This window comes from Oncorhynchus kisutch, linkage group LG2, assembly GCF_002021735.2.
Source record: "Oncorhynchus kisutch isolate 150728-3 linkage group LG2, Okis_V2, whole genome shotgun sequence".
Classification (NCBI taxonomy): Eukaryota; Metazoa; Chordata; class Actinopteri; order Salmoniformes; family Salmonidae; genus Oncorhynchus; species Oncorhynchus kisutch.
In genome coordinates this window covers 68,597,573-68,617,325 of record NC_034175.2, presented here as the reverse complement: position 1 = coordinate 68,617,325, position 19,753 = coordinate 68,597,573, and positions in this window count along the sequence as shown.

Here is a 19,753-nt window from a genome sequence, read left to right as displayed (position 1 = left end):
TGATGTGGTCACGCATGAATAAATATGGCGGCCAGGCGACAGAGAGAGGGGCATAGAGGAATAGCAATCCTTTTGTCAGTAAACGCCATTAATCGGCTGAATTAAAATCCTTATTGAAATTCACTGTATCTTAGAACGCAGGCAAAGTAACACATTAGCAGCAATGCTACGGTTAAGGGAGTCAAGGATATACTTTTCGCATCTTCGTCTACACTTGATCAGAACTGAGATATCGGGAATCTGAGAGGACCTCTCAATCACAAGCCTTAGGGGGTGTGTCCCAGAACATTGAGTTCCCTTCTTACTCTACGTTAAAACAATCTTCTCTGACGTGCTACAATTATACACTATTCTACTATTACTAATAGTGGATCATTGATCTTAAAGCTCTCTGAGCGTAGTTCTCACTTGTTGCCATCATACAGTATGTAATAGGGGTCTGTATGATAGCAACACACGATGTGGACTCAAACGGCTTTTTCCAAGACATTAAACTGTTAATACTGAACGGGACACGGATTGTACGTTAGCTGGTACAACAAAAGCCCATCAATGTTTTGTGTGTAATCAAGTTAAACCTCACTATGTGAATGAGTATGAATTGTATTTTATCATAGAACATACTAGTCTCTCTCTCATATATATACACAGTGGGGCAAAAAAGTATTTAGTCAGCCACCAATTGTGCAAGTTCTCCCACTTAAAAAGAGGAGAGAGGCCTGTAATTTTCGTCATAGGTACACTTCAACTATGACAGACAAAATGAGAGAGAAAAAAATCCAGAAAATCACATTGTATGATTTTTTATGAATTTATTTGCAAATTATGGTGGAAAATAAGTATTTGGTCACCTACAAACAAGCCAGATTTATGGCTCTCACAGACCTGTAACTTCTTCTTTAAAAGGCTCCTCTATCCTCCACTCGTTACCTGTATTAATGGCACCTGTTTGAACTTGTTATCAGTATAAAAGACACCTGTCCACAACCTCAAACAGTCACACTCCAAACTCCACTACAGCCAAGACCAAAGAGCTGTCAAAGGACACCAGAAACAAATTTGTAGACCTGCACCAGGCTGGGAAGACTGAATCTGCAATAGGTAAGCAGCTTGGTTTGAAGAAATCAACTGTGGGAGCAATTATTAGGAAATGGAAGACATACAAGACCACTGATAATCTCCCTCGATCTGGGGCTCCACACAAGATCTCACCCCGTGGGGTCAAAATGATCACAAGAACGGTGAGCAAAAATCCCAAAACCACACGGGGGGACCTAGTGAATGACCTGCAGAGAGCTGGGACCAAAGTAACAAAGCCTACCATCAGTAACGCACTACGCCTCCAGGGACTCAAATCCTGCAGTGCCAGACGTGTCCCCCTGCTTAAGCCAGTACACTGTATATACGGTATATATATATCCAACCTTCACCATACAGATATGTGCACAGCCATCACTCTTTCATTGAATGATGCTCTCTCTATTCGTTGAGAAGTGGACTATGAGGACAGCTACCATACAGTATATCTCTCAGCAGCAGGCTTGTACACAATGGCGCTTTCAACTTGGTCGTCCTTGTATTTTCCATCTGTTAGAATTTGATTTTTTTGTTCCCATGGTTTCATGCTTCATGGAATCATGCGTTCCACTAAGAACTATTCTAAGTAGAAACATGTGAGTGTGGGTGTGTATGTGCATGAGCCTGTAAGAGAGAGTTGTTAGTTTCATTCAGACAGACAGAACACAAACACACACACACACACACACACACTTTCTCCAATAAGACACTTAAAGATTGTCCTGCCACACCCTTCCCTCTCGGTACAACAACGTAATTTGCATTCAATTATAAAAGCCAAATGAGGAACGTCAGTCCAACCTGTATGGGAGAGTTTGACTGCATTCATGGCAACACTAATGATGTACGGTAATAGACAACAAAAATTTGAATGAGGTTAATTTTTATTTCTATTACGTTTTTGATGTACGGTAATAGACAACAAAAATTTGAATGAGGTTAATTTTTATTTCTATTACGTTTTTGATTGCATGTTTGTTTATCCCATTTGTAACTCTGCGTTGTTGTTTTTGTCGCACTGCTTTGCTTTATCTTGGCCAGGTCACAGTTGTAAATGAGATCTTGTTCTCAAGTGGCCTACCTGGTTAAATAAAAGGTGAAATAAACAAATCAAAATAAATGAAGAGACTGGAGACTGGTAGTAACAGTGTCTTCACTGACATTTTCAACCCTACCTGTCTGAGTCTGTAATACCAACATGTTTTAAGCAGACCACCATAGTGCCTGTGCCCAAGAACACTAAGGTAACCTGCCTAAATGACTACCGACCCGTAGCACTCACGTCTGTAGCCACAAAGTGCTTTAAAAGGCTGGTCATGGCTCACATCAACACCAGTATCCCAGAAACCCTAGACCCACTCCAACTTGCATATTGCTCCAACAGATCCACAGATGATGCAATCTCTATTGCATTCCACACTGCCCTTTCCCACCTGGACAAAAGGAACACCTATGTGAGAATGCTATTCATTGACTACAGCTCAGTGTTCAACACCATAGTGCCCTCAAAGCTCATCAATACGCTAAGGACCCTGGGACTAAACACCTCCCTCTGCAACTGGATCCTAGACTTCCTGACGGGCCACTCCCAGGTGGTAAGGGTAGGTAACAACACAAGCGCCACGCTGATCCTCAACACAGGGGCCCATCAGGAGTGAGTGCTCAGCCCCCTCCTGTACTCAGTGTTCAGTCATGACTGCATGGCCAGGCACGACTCCAACACCATCATTAAATTTGCAGATGACAACAGTGATCACCCACAACAACGAGGCAGCCTATAGGGGGGAGGTCAGACCTGTCCGCGTGGTGCCAGAACAACAACCTCTCCCTCAATGTGATCAAGACAAAGGAGATTATTGTGGACTTCAGGAAAAAGAGAACCAAGCACGCCCCCATTCTCATTGACGGGGCTGTAATGGAGCAGGTTGAGAGCTTCAAGTTCCTTAGTGTCCACATCATCAACAAACTAACATGGTCCAAGCATACCATGACAGTCGTGAAGTGGGCACGACAGAACCTATTCCCCCTCAGGAGACTGAAAAGATTTGGCCTGGGTCCTCAGATCCTCAAAAGGTTCTACAGTTGCACCATCGAGAGCATTGACATCACTGTCTGGTATAGCAACTGCTCGGCCTCCGACCAACAAGGCACTACAGAGAGTAGTGCGAACGGCCCAGTACATCACTGGGGCAAAGCTTTCTGCCATCCAGGACCTTTACACCAGGCGGTGTCAGATGAAGGCCCTGAAAATTGTCAAAGACTCCAGCCAACCTAGTCATAGACTGTTCTCGCTGCTACCACACAGCAAGCGGTACCCAGAGCACCAAAGTCTAGGTCCAAGAGGCTTCTAAAACAGCCATAACACTCCTGAACATCTAGTCAAATGGCTACCCAGACCATTCACATTGCTGCCCCCCACCTCTCCACATCTCTGCCATTCTCTGTTGTCATCTATGCATAGTCCCTTTAATTAACTCTACCTACATGTACATACTACCTCAACTGACCGGTGCCCCCGGTTAATGTGCTCTAACAATAGCACATTAACTCTGTACCGGCACCCCCCTGTATATATTGTTAGTTTTTACTGCACCTCTTTAACTACTTGTTACTTTTATCTCTTATTCTAATCTGTATTTTTTTAAACTGCTCTGTCGGTTAGGGGCTCGTCAGTAAGCATTTCACTGTAAGGTCTACACCTGTTGTAGTGGGCGCATGTGACTAATAAAATTAGATTTGAACACATTCTCTCTGACACAGTGATAATGTAGCCTGCTACTTCCAGAGCTGTCTTACCAACTCCTATAGTCATTCAATCTCTTCACCTCTCCCTCCCCCACAAAACATCTTCTCTGCCTCTCACTTCATTTAGATTTCTCCACAACACCTCTCAGCTGAAGTCACTTATGGGCAGAAGGGACTACATGTTGACTTGTGGAGATAAGCCAAAGAGCATGCATACCAATGATTTATCCTGGAGCTCTGTGGGGTCTGTTTGTGTTTGTGAGCAGAGGAACAGCTTGCTTAGGGGACAGCCCCAGGACCAGCTTGCTTAGGGGACTCTTCTTCAGGTTCATCTCTCCGTAGGTGATGGCTTTGTTATGGAAGGTTTGGGAATCGCTTCCTTTTAGGTGGTTGTAGAATTGAATGTCTCTATTCTGGATTTTGATCATTAGCGGGTTTCGGCCTAATTCTGCTCTGCATGCATTATTTGGTGTTTTACAAGCATTTCACTACACCTGCAAAAACATATGCTTAACATGTGTATGTGACAAATAAAAATGTATGGATTTTGATTAGTACACAGAGTTTATTTTTGCAGAGTTCTGCATTCAGTCTCAATTTGACATTTGTTCCATTTCGTGAATTCTTGGTTAGTGAGCGTACCCCAGACCTCAAAACCGTAAAGAGCAATGGGTTCTATAACTGATTCAAGTGTTTTTAGCCAGATCCTAATTCGTCAAATTTGATGTTCCTTTTGATGGCATAGAAGGCCCTTCTTGCCTTGTCTCTCAGATCGTTCACAGCTTTGTGGAAATTACCTGTGGCGCCGATGTTTAGGCCGAGGTATGTATAGTTTTTTTGTGTGCTCTAGGGCAACAGTGCTTAGATGGAATTTATATTTGTGGTCCTGGCAACTCTTGAAATACCATTATTTTTGTCTTACTGAGATTTACTGTCAGGGCCCAGGTCTGACATAATCTGTGCAGAAGATCTAGGTACTCTGTAATGCCTCCTTGGTTGGTTTTATAATGTTGTATGTTTTCCCCCCAATTTGACACTTGCTCAGTACATTGTTCTCTCTCTCGGAGCGGCTGATGCCTCTGGACAGTGCCATATCTGTCTGACCAGTACTCCCCCTCCCTCCACCTCCTCATGCCCCCCCCCCATCTCTCCCCAGTCTCCCTAACCTTCCTTCTCTATGCATGCTCAAACCTGACATTTGGTTTCATGCTGGAAGCAGCAGGATAGAGACAGGGCTAAAAAGGAGAGGAGTTGGGGAGAAAGAGACAGAGGGGGAGAAAGGGAGGAAGAGAGAGAGAGAGAGAGAGAGAGAGAGAGGGGAAGAGAGGAAGAGAGAGGGAGATAGGCAAAGAGAGAGTGAGAGAGGGAAATAGAGAGGCAAAGAGAGGGGGGGAGAGAGAGAGGGAAATAGAGAGGCAAAGAGAGGGGGGGAGAGAGAGAGAGGGAAATAGAGAGGCAAAGAGAGGGGGGGGAGAGAGAGAGGGAAATAGAGAGGCAAAGAGAGGGGGGGAGAGAGAGAGAGGGAAATAGAGAGGCAAAGAGAGGGGGGGAGAGAGAGAGAGGGAAATAGAGAGGCAAAGAGAGAGGGGGAGAGACAGAGAGAGAGAGAGAGAGAGAGAGAGAGGGAGAGAGGCAAAGAGAGAGTGAGAGAGGGAAATAGAGAGGCAAAGAGAGGGGGGGGAGAGAGGGAAATAGAGAGGCAAAGAGAGGGGGGGAGAGAGAGAGAGGGAAATAGAGAGGCAAAGAGAGAGGGGGAGAGAGAGAGAGGGAAATAGAGAGGCAAAGAGAGAGGGGGAGAGAGAGAGAGGGAAATAGAGAGGCAAAGAGAGGGGGGAGAGAGAGAGAGGGAAATAGAGAGGCAAAGAGAGAGAGAGAGAGAGACAGAGAGACAGAGAGACAGAGAGACAGAGAGACAGAGAGACAGTGGATAAGCAGAAAAGTGTGATGGTCGGCACTCAAAAAGAAAAAGCTTACTTCAGTTTTTTATAACAAAATATATTTTCACTGCATCTGGGATAGCATACGTTTCAGCTTTGCAGCCTTCTTCAGTGTGTAGGTATGTGTATGTGAAAGATTAACAGAGAGAGGGAGAGAGAAAGACGATGTGAGAAGCAAACCAAGAGAGAGGGAGGGAGATAGATGGAGAGAAGGGGAGCAGTTGCCATGGTAACCTGTGGGTCGATGGGTCCAGGGTGCCAGGAGAGAAAGAGAGAGAGAGAGAGAGAGAGAGAGAGTGTGTGTTCAGGTTTAATTGCTGCTCTTTTAAGCCCAGTGAATTATGAGGGACAAATGAATCAAATCAAATAAATAAAAGTTTCACAGCATCGGCTTTGGTTGCTACAGTTTAGGACATACCTCACCTCCTTCCGCCAATCATTACCCCTTTTGAGTGTCCTAAAATGGACACTGTATGCTGTCAAGGTAAGTGGTGTCTTCCTATGTCCTCTCCACTCTGGAAATAAGGGATTGAATCAGAGTTTTAGTTCAGGTGAGGATAGTCAGCACTCAGACAGAGTTGGGGAGGAACTGATGACATGTACAGTGGTATGAGAAAGTATTCACCCCCATTGGCATTTTCCCACTTTGTTGCCTTACAACCTGAAATTAAAATGGATTTGAGGGGTTTGTGTCATTTGATTTTCACAACATGCCTACCATTTTGAAGAAGCAAAATATTTTTATTATTGTGAAGCAAACAAGAAATAAGACAAAAAAAAGCTGCAAGTCTCTTGGCGTATGTCTCTATAAGCTTGGCACATCTAGCCACTGGGATTTTGGCCCATTCCACAAGGCAAAACTGCTCCAGCTCCTTCAAGTTGGATGGGTTCCGCTGGTGTACAGCAATCTTTAAGTCATACCACAGATTCTCAATTGGATTGAGATCTGGGCTTTGATTAGGCTGTGTCTGTGTGTCTGTGTGTGTGTCTGTGTGTTTGTGTGTTTGTGTGTGTCTGTGTGTGTGCCTGTGTGTTTGTCTGTGTGTGTGTGTGTGTGTCTGTGTGTGTGTGTGTGTTTCTGTGTGTGTGTGTGTGTTTCTGTGTGTGTGTGTGTGTTTGTGTGTGTGTGTGTGCCTGTGTGTTTGTCTGTGTGTGTGTGTGTGTGTGTGTGTGTGTGTGTGTGCCTGTGTGTTTGTCTGTGTGTGTGTGTGTGTGTGTGTGTGTGTGTGTGTCTGTGTGTGTGTGTGTGTTTCTGTGTGTGTGTGTGTGTGTGTTTCTGTGTGTGTGTGTGTGTGTGTGTGTGTGTGTGTGTGTGTGTGTGTGTGTGTGTGTGTGTGTGTGTGTGTGTGTGTGTGTGTGTGTGTGTGTGTGTGTGTGTGTGTGTGTGCCTGTTGTCTGTTATATTGCTGTATATTGAATAATCAATGACAGAATACATGTGACACCAGATGAAATGCTTTAAAGATATTTTTTCTTCTTGTGCATCAAGAGATGAACAAATAAAACACACACACACACACACAGTTAGTTTGTGTAAATGAGAAGTGCCAAGGTTCGTTTAGGAGCTGAGATGCCTTGGAAGAGAGTTAAAACCCATGGGAACAGCACTGCATTTACTCTTAATCAATATAAATGGTTATCCTCCACATGTAGGAACAGCCAGAGAAAAGCGTTATCCATACATCACAAAGGAAAGGCTTTAACTACTGTGGTCACCTAGTGGAACCTGGCTGTTACCCCAATATCTGAGGGTGTTTCAGGAACAGTTGGGATATGAAAAAAAAACAACACATTTACAATTTCCAGATGTACATAAGTCATATAGATTCTTCTGTATCCTTCTGTATAAAATGATCTGTGATTTTCTGACACGGGGTCCGCTGGTGTACGATAAGAAAACATATATTTTGTGTCCTAGCATAGAGACCTGTTTTGTGAAAGCAGACATGGAATCAACCACAAATCAACGACAAAGTTATGTGCCCGCCACAGGTGGCTGGTTGCAACTTAATTGGGGAGGACGGGCTTATAGTAATAGCTGGAAATTAAAGAAATGGAATGCTTTCAAACACCATGTTGTTGATGTCATTCCATTTACTCCATTCCAGCATTGTTATGAGCCATCCTCCCCTCAACAGCCTCCTGTGACGATCGCGTGTGTACGTGTATGAGCAAATGCTTGTGCATGTGTGTGTGTGTGTATGCATACGTGCACTGTGTGTGTGTGTATGTGTGTGCGTGCATGCTAGTGAAAAAGACTAAAAGTGTTAAAAAGAGTATTCTCCTGCCACCTTGGCTCTCTCTCTCACTCGCCTTCATATACTGTAAAATAGGAGCTGTCTGTGAGCAGGGAAATAAATAAATAAATAATTCATTCCGCTTGCTGTTTTTTTATCTATTTTGTTGCATTACAACCTGTAATTTAAATGGATTTTATTTTTATGTAATGTAATAAACATACACAGATTAGTTCAAATAGGTGAAGTGAATTATTTTTTTATTTTTTTCGAAATCTTCAAAAATATATAAAACAGAAAGTGGTGCATGTATATGTATTCACCCCCTTTTCTATGAAGCCCCTAAATAAGATCTGCTGCAACCAATTACCTTCAGAAGTCACATGATTAGTTAAATAAAGTCCACCTGTGTGCAATCTAAGTGTCACATGATCTGTCACATGATCTCAGAATATATATACACCTGTTCTGAAAGGCCCCAAAGTCTGCAACACCACCAAACAAGACCAAGGAGCTCTCCAAACAGGTCAGGGACAACGTTGTCGAGAAGTACAGATCAGGGTTGGGTTAAAAAAATACATGAAAATTTGAACATCCCACGGAGCACCATTAAATCCATTATCAAAAAATGGAAAGAATATGGCACCACAACAAACCTACCAAGAGAGGGCCGCCCACCAAGACTCACAGACCAGGCAAGGAGGGCATTAATCAGAGAGGCAACAAAGAGACCAAAGATAATCCTGAAGGAGCTGCAAAGCTCCACAGCGAAGATTGGAGTATCTGTCCAAAGGACCACTTTAAGCCGTACACTCCACAGAGCTGGGCTTTACGGAAGAGTGGCCAGAATAAAGCCATTGCTTAAAGAAACAATATAAGCTAACACATTTGGTGTTCACCAAAAGGCATGTGGGAGACTCCCCAAACATATGTAAGTAAGTAATCTGGTCATATGAAACTAAAATTGAGTTTTTTGGCCATCAAGGAAAACACTATGTTGGGCGCAAACCCAACAGAAAGTGGTTTTACATCGCCAGGGACTGAGATACTGGTCAGAATTGAAGAAATGATGGATGGTGCTAAATACAGGGAAATTCTTGAGGGAAACCTGTTTCAGTCTTCCAGAGATGTGAGACTAGGATGGAGGTTCACCTTCCACATTTAAATGTATTGAAATACACACATACAAACACACACACAGAGACACACAGACACATGCTCATGACAGCATGTATGGCCTGTGGATAGATGGGACTCTTCCTTCACACCATCACGTCCTTCTCTCACTCACTCACTCACTCACTCACTCACTCACTCACTCACTCACTCACTCACTCACACACATGTGCGCACACATCAAACTCCCAAGATGCCTCACTGGCACTCACACACCTGTAGGTACATGTACACACGCTACTGCCTGACGTCTGGCTCGGCAGGAAGAGAGAAGACCCGAGGATGCAGGTAGTGTCGCTACTGCCTGACTTCTGGCTCGGCAGGAAGAGAGAAGACCCGAGGATGCAGATAGTGTCGCTACTGCCTGACTTCTGGCTCGGCAGGAAGAGAGAAGACCCGGGGATACAGGTAGTGTCGCTACTGCCTGACTTCTGGCTCGGCAGGAAGAGAGAAGACCCGAGGATACAGGTAGTGTCGCTACTGCCTGACTTCTGGCTCGGCAGGAAGAGAGAAGACCCGAGGATGCAGATAGTGTCGCTACTGCCTGACTTCTGGCTCGGCAGGAAGAGAGAAGACCCGGGGATACAGGTAGTGTCGCTACTGCCTGACTTCTGGCTCGGCAGGAAGAGAGAAGACCCGAGGATGCAGGTAGTGTCGCTACTGCCTGACTTCTGGCTCGGCAGGAAGAGAGAAGACCCGAGGATGCAGATAGTGTCGCTACAGGCTGACATACCAGCAGAGTTGTCACATCAAACCTCCTATACCAGTTATACCTGTATACCAAATAGCTGTGTGTCGGCTTCAATTCCATCTCAGCACTAAAACACCTGATACAAATAACCAACTACTGTTTTGGTCTTCAGTCTGGGTCAGGTGGTTGAGTCAGGTGTGCTACTGACGAGCTAGAATGAAAGCCTGCACCCCCAGCATTTCTCCAGGACCGTTGTATTTGGAGACTCCTGCACTATACGCTAACCCTTAAGCATGTGTCCTCACAGTTGTCAGAGCATATGTAGAGACAGGCATTAGCATGCTCAGTGACAGATGGTAAGGACTGGTAATAATCACCCAGTAGAGAGCCTGACAAGATTACTAGAATACACACTGTCACAGCTCTGAGGAGTGTCATGTGCCATGGAGTGGGTCCCAATAGTCTAAAGTGGAATCCTTCCCTTGTGTCCTTAGGGTCCTAGTGAGGGTTAGTGTGTGCATATGTGAGTGTGTCTAATCCCAGGTATAGAACTACTAAGCTTCAGAGATGCATCTCGTTAGACAGTGCCAGTCGTACTGTATTAGTAGAGGGGAGATCTCGATGGTACTGTTTAAATAGAGGGGAGATCTCGATGGTACTGTTTAAATAGAGAGGAGATCTCAGTCGTACTGTATTAATAGCGATGAGATCTCAGTCGTACTGTTTGAATAGAGGTGAGATCTCGATGGTGCCTTATTAGTAGAGGTGAGATCTCGATGGTACTGTTTAAATAGAGGTGAGATCTCAGTCGTACTGTTTAAATAGAGGTGAGATCTCGATGGTACTGTTTAAATAGAGGTGAGATCTCGATGGTACTGTTTAAATAGAGGTGAGATCTCGATGGTACTGTATTAATAGAGGTGAGATCTCAGTCGTACTGTTTAAATACAACAAGGGGGAAAACCTTTCTAACCCTCCATCTCACTGACACACAACAAGGGGGAAAACCTTTCCCTCCCTCCATCTCACTGACACACAACAAGGGGGAAAACCTTTCCCTCCCTCCATCTCACTGACACACAACAAGGGGGAAAACCTTTCTAACCCTCCATCTCACTGACATACAACAAGGGGGAAAACCTTTCCCTCCGTCCATCTCACTTACACACAACAAGGGGGAAAACTTTTCTCTCCCTCCATCTCACTGACACACAACAAGGGGGAAAACCTTTCTCTCCCTCCATCTCACTGACCTTTGTTTTCTCCGTCCAGTCTTTCAATCGCTTCATCTATTTTCTTCCTCTTTATATCCCCCCCATTCTATCCTTGCATTCACTCCCTCCTTTCTCTGATTCAATTAACCAGCACTGGGGGGGAATGGATCTCTACACCTTATCTACTCTAATGAGTTATTCACACACAGAGACACACACAGAGACACACACATAGACACACACATAGACACACACAGAGATACACACACAGACACACACACAGAGACACACACAGAGACACACACAGAGACACACACATAGACACACACATAGACACACACAGAGATACACACACAGACACACACACAGAGACACACACAGAGACACACACAGAGAGACACAGAGACACACACAGACACACACAGAGCTACACACACAGAGATACAGTGTATTCAGAAAGTATTCAGACCCCTTGACTTTGTCCACATGTTGTTATGTTACAGCCTTATTCTAAAATTGATTAAATTGTTTTCCCCCTCATCAATCTACACCCAATTCCCCATAATGACCAAGCAAAAACAGGTTTTCATAACTTTTTGCTAATTAATTACAAATAAAAAACAAAAATATCACATTTCCATAAGTATTCAGACTCTTTACTCAGTACTTTGTTGAAGAACCTTTGGCAGTGATTACAGCCTTGAGTCTTCTTGGGTATGATACTACAAGCTTGGCACACCTGTATTTGGGGAGTTTCTCCCATTCTTCTCTGCATATCCTCTCAAGCTCTGTCAGGTTGGATGTGGGGCATTGCTGCACAGCTATTTTCAGGTCTCTCCAGAGATGTTCGATCGGGTTCAAGTCCGGGCTCTAGCTGGGCCACTCAAGAAGATTCCGAGACTTGCCCCGAAGCCACTCCTGCATTGTCTTGGCTGTGTGCTTAGGGTAGTTGTCCTGTTGGAAGGTGAACCTTCGCCCCAGGCTGAGGTCCTGAGCGCTCTGGAGAAGGTTTTCATCAAGGATCTCTGAACTTTGCTCTGTTCATCTTTGCCTCGATCCTGACTAGTCTCCCAGTCCCTGCCACAGAAAAAATCCCCACAGCTTGATGCTTCCACCACCATGCTTCAATGTAGGCACGTGAAGCTTAGCATTCAGGCCAAAGACTTCAATCTTGGTTTCATCAGACCAGAGAATCTCGTTTCTCAAGGTCAGAGAGTCTTTAGGTACCTTTAGCAAACTCTAAGCGGGCTGTCTTGTGCCTTTTACTGAGGAGTGGCTTTCGTCTGGCCATTCTACCATAAAAAGGCCTAATTGGCGGAGTGCTGCAGAGATGGTTGTACTTCTGGAAGGTTCTTCCATCTCTACACAGGAACTCTAGAGCTCTGTCAGAGTGAACATTGGGTTCTTGGTCACCTCTCTGACCAACGCCCTTCTCCCCCAATTGTTCAGTTTGGCTAAATGGCAAGCTCTAGGAAGAGTCTTGGTTGTTCAAAACTTTTTCCATTTAAGAATGATGTACTGTACTCTTGGGGACCTTCAATGCTGCAGACATTTTTTGGTACCCTTCCCCAGATCGGTGCCTCGACACAATCCTGTCTCTGAGCTCTACAGACAATTCCTTCAACCTCATGGCTTGGTTTTTACTCTGACATGCACTGTCAACTGTGGGACCTTACATAGACAGGTGTGTGCCTTTCCAAATCATGTCCAATCAATTGAATTTACCACAGGTGGGCCCCAATCAAGTTGTAGAAACATCTCAAGGATGATCAATGGAAACAGGATGCACCTGAGCTCAATTTCAAGTCTCATAGCAAAGTATCTGAATACTTATGACACACACACACACACACACTCTCCAACACACACACACACACACACACACACATATACACACACTCTCCAACACACACACACACACACACACACACACACACACAAACTAACAAACACACACACCACAAAAGTTTTCCGTAACTGCATTGAAAATGAATTGAGTAATTTGTTTGTCTGGCCACCGAGGGCTAGTTGTTATATGTGGATGTGAATTAAACTAATGATAATTATCAGCTCAAGACACCGCTGGCTCTGTTCATTTGGCTGAAACCCAAAACAAAGCAAGGGTGTGTGCGTGCGTGTCCAAAGTAACCCCACATTTCATTGCCTTCCCCACGGAAGCCATTGCTCTGACATCACAAATGATGTTGCGGCTCAAGCGAACGCAATTAAAAATATTCTCCTAACTGCTTTTCACAGAGATAGGTCTTCATGGATGAATGGAGCGAGTGAATAATTGTGTTCCAACTAGTGAGGAGCAACAGTCCATTACATTCCTACAGCATGCCTGTCAGGGGACCAAACTCTGGAGGGCAAATGAAATTGAGCATACAGAAAAAAACAGCTATTTTTCAAGGTAGGGCACATTTATTTGGGGAACAAGAGCTGTGTAGGGGATGAGGTTAAATACACACACACTTGTGGTAGGAGACACACTCTCACACACAGTGGTTTGGGAGCGCTGCATAAGGGAATTGGTTAAACACACACAGACACACTGCGTGTGAGTGAGTGAGTGAGTGAGTGCATATGTTCATGTGTCTAATCCTCTCCAATTGGAGTAGATCCCCTGATTCATCTCTTGAGGAGGGATCAACTGTAGTGAAGGTGATCCAATCCTCAGGTAAGGGGTCAAAGGTTGTGACCTTGTGAACCACTGATACAGTCCTGTGGTGTAGTCATTCATTCAGGTCAAACATTTACAAAGTTGCAGATAGAAATGTAATGAATAGAGATAACACAATCCCCTATTCTACAGGAAAGACATCATCCGCAGTAGCAAATATTATCTGTACTGATCGGGAAGGAGCACAACATACTATCTGTTGTACGCAATATATTTCTATGTGAAGGTTCTGTGATGTTATGCACTCCTGATCAGGCCCCTGTATCAGTCTTTTGAACTAGTCTGAGTTCTCTGAGTACTGAGAAGACTTCATCATCCTAACAACACTGTCTGTCTGTCTGTCTGTCTGTGTCTACTCAGTGAATGTGTCAGGTAGAGACATTGGCAGAATATTTGGCTGATCAGTCGCTTAGCTAATCTCTTTTTCCACTCAAATATTTGAACTTGGGATTTAGTATCAGGGGAGCGAGAGAGACTCGGAGAGCGAAAGAGGGACAGAGAGAGAGAAGACAGCTTATATGCACACTTCCCAAAATGAGGTGGAAACTGAGCTGCACTTCCTAACCTCCTGCCAAATGTATGACCATATTAGAGAACCATATTTCCCTCAGATTACACAGATCCACAACCAATTCGAAAAACAAATCCAATTTTCATAAACTCCCATATCTACTGGGTGAAATACCACAGTGTTCCTTCACAGCAGCAAGATTTGTGACCTGTTGCCACAAGAAAAGGGCAACCAGTGAAGAACAAACACCATTACAAATAAAACCCATATTTATGTTTATTTATTTTCCGTTTTGTATTTTAACCATTTGCACATCGTTACAACACTGTATATACATAATATTTGAAATGTCTTTATTATTTTGGAACTTCTGTGAGTGTAATGTTTACTGTTCATTTTTATTGTTTATTTCACTTTTGTTTATTATCTATTTAACTTGCTTTGGCAACGTAAACATATGTTTCCCATGCCAATAAAACCCCATAAATTGAAATTGAATTGAGAGAGAGAGAGAGAGAGAGAGAGAGAGAGAGAGAGAGAGAGACAGATTGAGAGAGAGAGAGCAGAGCTGTAATGCATCACCAACAGACAGTATCTTTTTAAACCCAGACACAGATTTACCATTCTCCTCATACCTCCCCTCCCTCCACCCTTCTTCTCTCTCTAACCCTGATAAGCACTCCAGCAAGACAGGAGCTCCGCAGTGGACAGATGGGTTACCTCACCACAGACACACACACACACAGCGCCGCTCCGCTCCACTAGACCCCTCGCTCATTTCACCCCCTCCACCGGTAAACGGAATTATGAATCCGTTCTTCCGCGGCACACCGCACACGCATCAATCCGCTTAATGCTAACCAGCATTGATTTGTAGTCCGCTAATAACATTACGTGGAACATAATGTGTGAAGATTATGGTTTCTGGTGTTTGGCCTAATCATTTGAAAGATTGGCCTAATCATTTGATTCTATGTGTTTATATGTGGTACCCTTTGGTCCCGAAAGCCATACAAATGAACTGGCTGATGACGGTGCATGTGTTTTATTGACAACAGAACAACACCTGTTGGAGCACCCGGGCCACTGTGGAAAGACCTGGTGGGATTTAGCTGAAAAACAAATCACACTCATCTGGTCGTCTGGGGTTGACTGGATGTAAAGTGTGTCCTCCAGAGCTTTCTGTCCTACATTGCAGATGCAATCTTTTACTCCTCCTCTCCAGTCAGATGTTGCTCCTGAGACCCCTGGATGATGCTGCTGTCAAAATGATGGGTGACGGGTCTGGTTAAAGATTCATGTTAAAGACATGAGGAATGAGATCCCAGCTTTGTTGAATTAAAAAATTATGTTTTGTGGATATTTTCACAAATTTACTGTCAGAATAGATAGCCCATAGCAGTCCATACTGTACTAAATGGAATATGTGGGTCTAGTATGGGTATCAGAAGAGAGAGAGAGAGTACTTGAATAAGTAGGTGTGTCCAAACTTTAAACTGGTACTGTATGTGTAGATAGTACATTTTACGTTTAGGTTTTCAATATAATCCCGAATTGTTATTGATTTGGACAAAACTGTGTTTTGACATTGGGCTTATCTATCAAATGTCTACCATGTCTTGTCAACAGGAGGCAGCGACAGAGTAATTTTCAACTTAAATTTTAGGAATATAAATTGAACTTTCAACATTCATTTCCAATGGGATTGTACTTCATCAGGTAAAAAACTGATGAATGAGTCTAAAAAGGTGCTACGATTGATTTATTTTGATGATATACAAGAAATCACTCAAATGGCTTTGCCCTGCCTAATCATAATAATTATGTCTGCATAGCATTTTGTCTTCATTTTTGCCGATAAACTCATGCTTATTTATAAAGATTAAACCATGTTTTGTTTTGCTCATTTTTTCTTCATTTTTGGAACAACCGACACTGTATTGGCGTTAGGAGGCCCAGTAGTTGGACCTGTAGCCGAAAGGTGGCCGGTTTGAATCCCAGGTTGGGTGCTGGAAAAAATGGGTGGAATTGAAATGACAACTGGAGGGCTGCAGGGTTCTCAACCTCAAAACATATGTCGGTATAGTTAAAGTGTGCATAGAGGATATACAGAGAGTAGCAGCAGTGTAGCGTAAAAGAGGGAGTTGAACGGATCCTTAGCTTAGTGATGTGCACTATGGTGTTGAATGCTGAGCTGTAGTCAATTAATAGCATTCTCATGTAGGTGTTCTTTTTGTCCGGGTGGGAAAGAGCAGTGTGGAGTGCAATGGAGATTGCGTCATCAGTGGATCTGTTTGAGTGGTATTCTTAGCATATATGAAGGATAGTGATGGAACCCATTTTTGGTTCTATAAGGAGGCGACTGCAGGGCACAGTCCTATAGGCTAATAATAAAACCCTCCAACAATGCATTTCCTCAAGTCAAGAATGATGCCTCCCTGTGCAACACTCTTGGAGTGAATCACAAATGCAGTTTCTTGATTCCTCATGTCCTCCCTCCTCATATCCTTCTCCAAGCATATTGGAACATCAGATCAGAGGTTCCTCCTCCCAGACCTCCAATGACTTTTGAGGAGGCAAGAAGCACACAAGGAATTTCAGGGGAGAATCTCAATTACATACTCCTCACATCCTCTCTCCTCGCTTCCTTCTCAATACCCATTGGAGGAGAAGGTCAGAGAGGAAGGACCTCTGGCTTTCTCATCCAATCGTTTTTTAGAAGGAGGCTTGGAGAGAGGACATGAGGTATATGCAATTGAGATTCAGCATTGCTTTTTCCAATCCTCTTAGTACAGAAGATGAACAATTCACTCTGCTCCTGAAAAAATGTCTCACCTACAGTAGGGGTGAGATTGAAACACCATACCAAGAAAGAAAAATCTATACAATTATGCAAAGTCATCCAATCCTTTGATCAGAAATAAGCCTGGTAAAAATGAATTGTACATCAGATATATGCTAAGGCCAAGCTCTAAGATATGTTTATAAAGAATAACTAAATCAAACTATATTTCTAGCATACACAGTTAAGTAAACAGTAGGGCAGTGATGTTGGTGTTTAGTGCTTGGGTTAGATTTGAGTCCCCTCCGGTGTAGGGTAACCTACTTCGTTAAACACCCTGAAAGCAGGACGCATGATATTTACACACAGATACGCAGATACGCATACACACACATACACAGTGCACAAATACACAAAAACACAAACACAAATACACAGTGCACACGTACAGACACACTGCACACACTCTCTCTCTATCTCACACCCTCACACATGCATACATACACAGTCCACACACAAATACAGACACAGACACAGAGACAGAAACACAAACACTCTGTCTTTCTGTCTGTCTGTCTGTCTGTCTCTCTCTCTCTCTGTCTCTCTCTCTCTCTCTCTCACACACACACCTCCCAAGCACGTTCACCCTTTGAAGGTATAGGAGATCAGAGCTGCTGTGGGGAAGAGAGGAGAGGTGGAGAGAGGTGAGGAGAGGAGAAGAGAGGGGGAGCGAGGGAAGATAGAACCCAGAGGCAGAGCACCACAGTGGGGCAAGCTCTGATCCTCTCTCTCCCTGTGAGATGCAGGAGGATGGACTACAAGGTGTCAAAAGTGTTCCACAGGGATGCTGGCCCTATGTGGACACCAATGCTTCCCACAGTTGTGTCAAATTGACTGGATGTCCTTTGGGTGGTGGACAATTCTTGATACACACGGGAAACTGTTGAGGGTGAAAAACCCAGCAGCATTGCAGTTCTTCACACACTCAAACTAGTGCTCCTGGCACCTACTACCGCACCCCGTTCAAAGGCACTTAAATCTTTATTTCACAGAAAAGTAAGATCCAAACCCCGTTGAATATGTAGGATATCACAGGACAAAGAACCAGACGAAAGGACCTTTTACATCACAATTCATGATTTGACTTATAAATGATATGTCAAGCATCTATAAAAGACTGCTGATGCTAGGAAATGTGGCTGAATGGTGGAAATAGCACAGTGAGGGACTGATTTAGATGTATTTTATTTATTAGGATCCCCATTAGCCGACGCCAGTGGCGACAGCTAGTCTTACTTGGGTCCGACATGTAAAGAAAAAGACATTACAGACTAAATACATTCACTAAGGCATGGCTGGCTGTATCTAGTCTCTTCCTTCATACTTAGCAGTCAGGAGGCCAGTGTTCACGTGAGAATTTGGTTCTGGGTTCCGAGATTAGGCTGTATCTATTGGCGCGTTCAAGACAACTGGGAACTCAGCCAAAAAAGACCTCAGACTGGGGAAAATTGTGACGTCAGTGTTCTTCAGGTCAGAGAAGTCGGAGCTCTAGAATGGACTTGGAATTCCGAGATGGACAACCATTCAAAATCATTTTACTGTCAGATTGTTTTTTTAAAAATCTGGAGCACAGTGTAAAAGAGTGTTTCGCAAAAAAGGAAATGCTAATTAAAACAAGCATCTCTTACTGGACAAATTCAGGTAGGTCCCTCCCTCTCTGTTAGTTTGCTGGTCCCTCCCTCTCTGTTAGTTTGCTGGTCCCTCCCTCTCTGTTAGTTTGTTTGTCCCTCCTAATCTCTGTTAGTTTGCTGGTCCCTCCCTCTCTGTTAGTTTGCTGGTCCCTCCTAATTTCTGTTAGTTTACTGGTCCCTCCCTCTCTGTTGGTTTGCTGGTCCCTCCCTCTCTTTTAGTTTGCTGGTCCCTCCCTCTCTGTTAGTTTGCTGGTCCTTCCCTCTCTGTTAGTTTGCTGGTCCCTCCCTCTCTTTTAGTTTGCTGGTCCCTCCCTCTCTGTTAGTTTGCTGGTCCCTCCCTCTCTGTTAGTTTGCTGGTCCCTCCCTCTCTGTTAGTTTGCTGGTCCCTCCCTGTCTGTTAGTTTGCTGGTCCCTCCCTCTCTGTTAGTTTGCTGGTCCCTCCCTCTCTGTTAGTTTGCTGGTCCCTCCCTCTCTGTTAGTTTGCTGGTCCCTCCCTCTCTGTTAATTTGCTGGTCCTTCCCTCTCTGTTAGTTTGCTGGTCCCTCCCTCTCTGTTAGTTTGCTGGTCCCTCCCTCTCTGTTAGTTTGCTGGTCCCTCCCTCTCTGTTAGTTTGCTGGTCCCTCCCCCTCTGTTAGTTTGCTGGTCCCTCCCCCTCTGTTAGTTTGCTGGTCCCTCCCCCTCTGTTAGTTTGCTGGTCCCTCCCTCTCTGTTAGTTTGCTGGTCCCTCCCTCTCTGTTAGTTTGCTGGTCCCTCCCTCTCTGTTAGTTTGCTGGTCCCTCCCTCTCTGTTAGTTTGCTGGTCCCTCCCTCTCTGTTAGTTTGCTGGTCCCTCCCTCTCTGTTAGTTTGCTGGTCCCTCCCAAACTCTGTTTGTTTGCTTCCGTTTGGTTCCTAGTGAAACTTCCTTAATTGTCTGCCTTCTCGCTGCACATTCACCAGGATGACCCACCACATAGTCACACTCACTCTCTCTCACTCTCTATCAGAGAAAGTAAAAAAGGCCAATTTGCA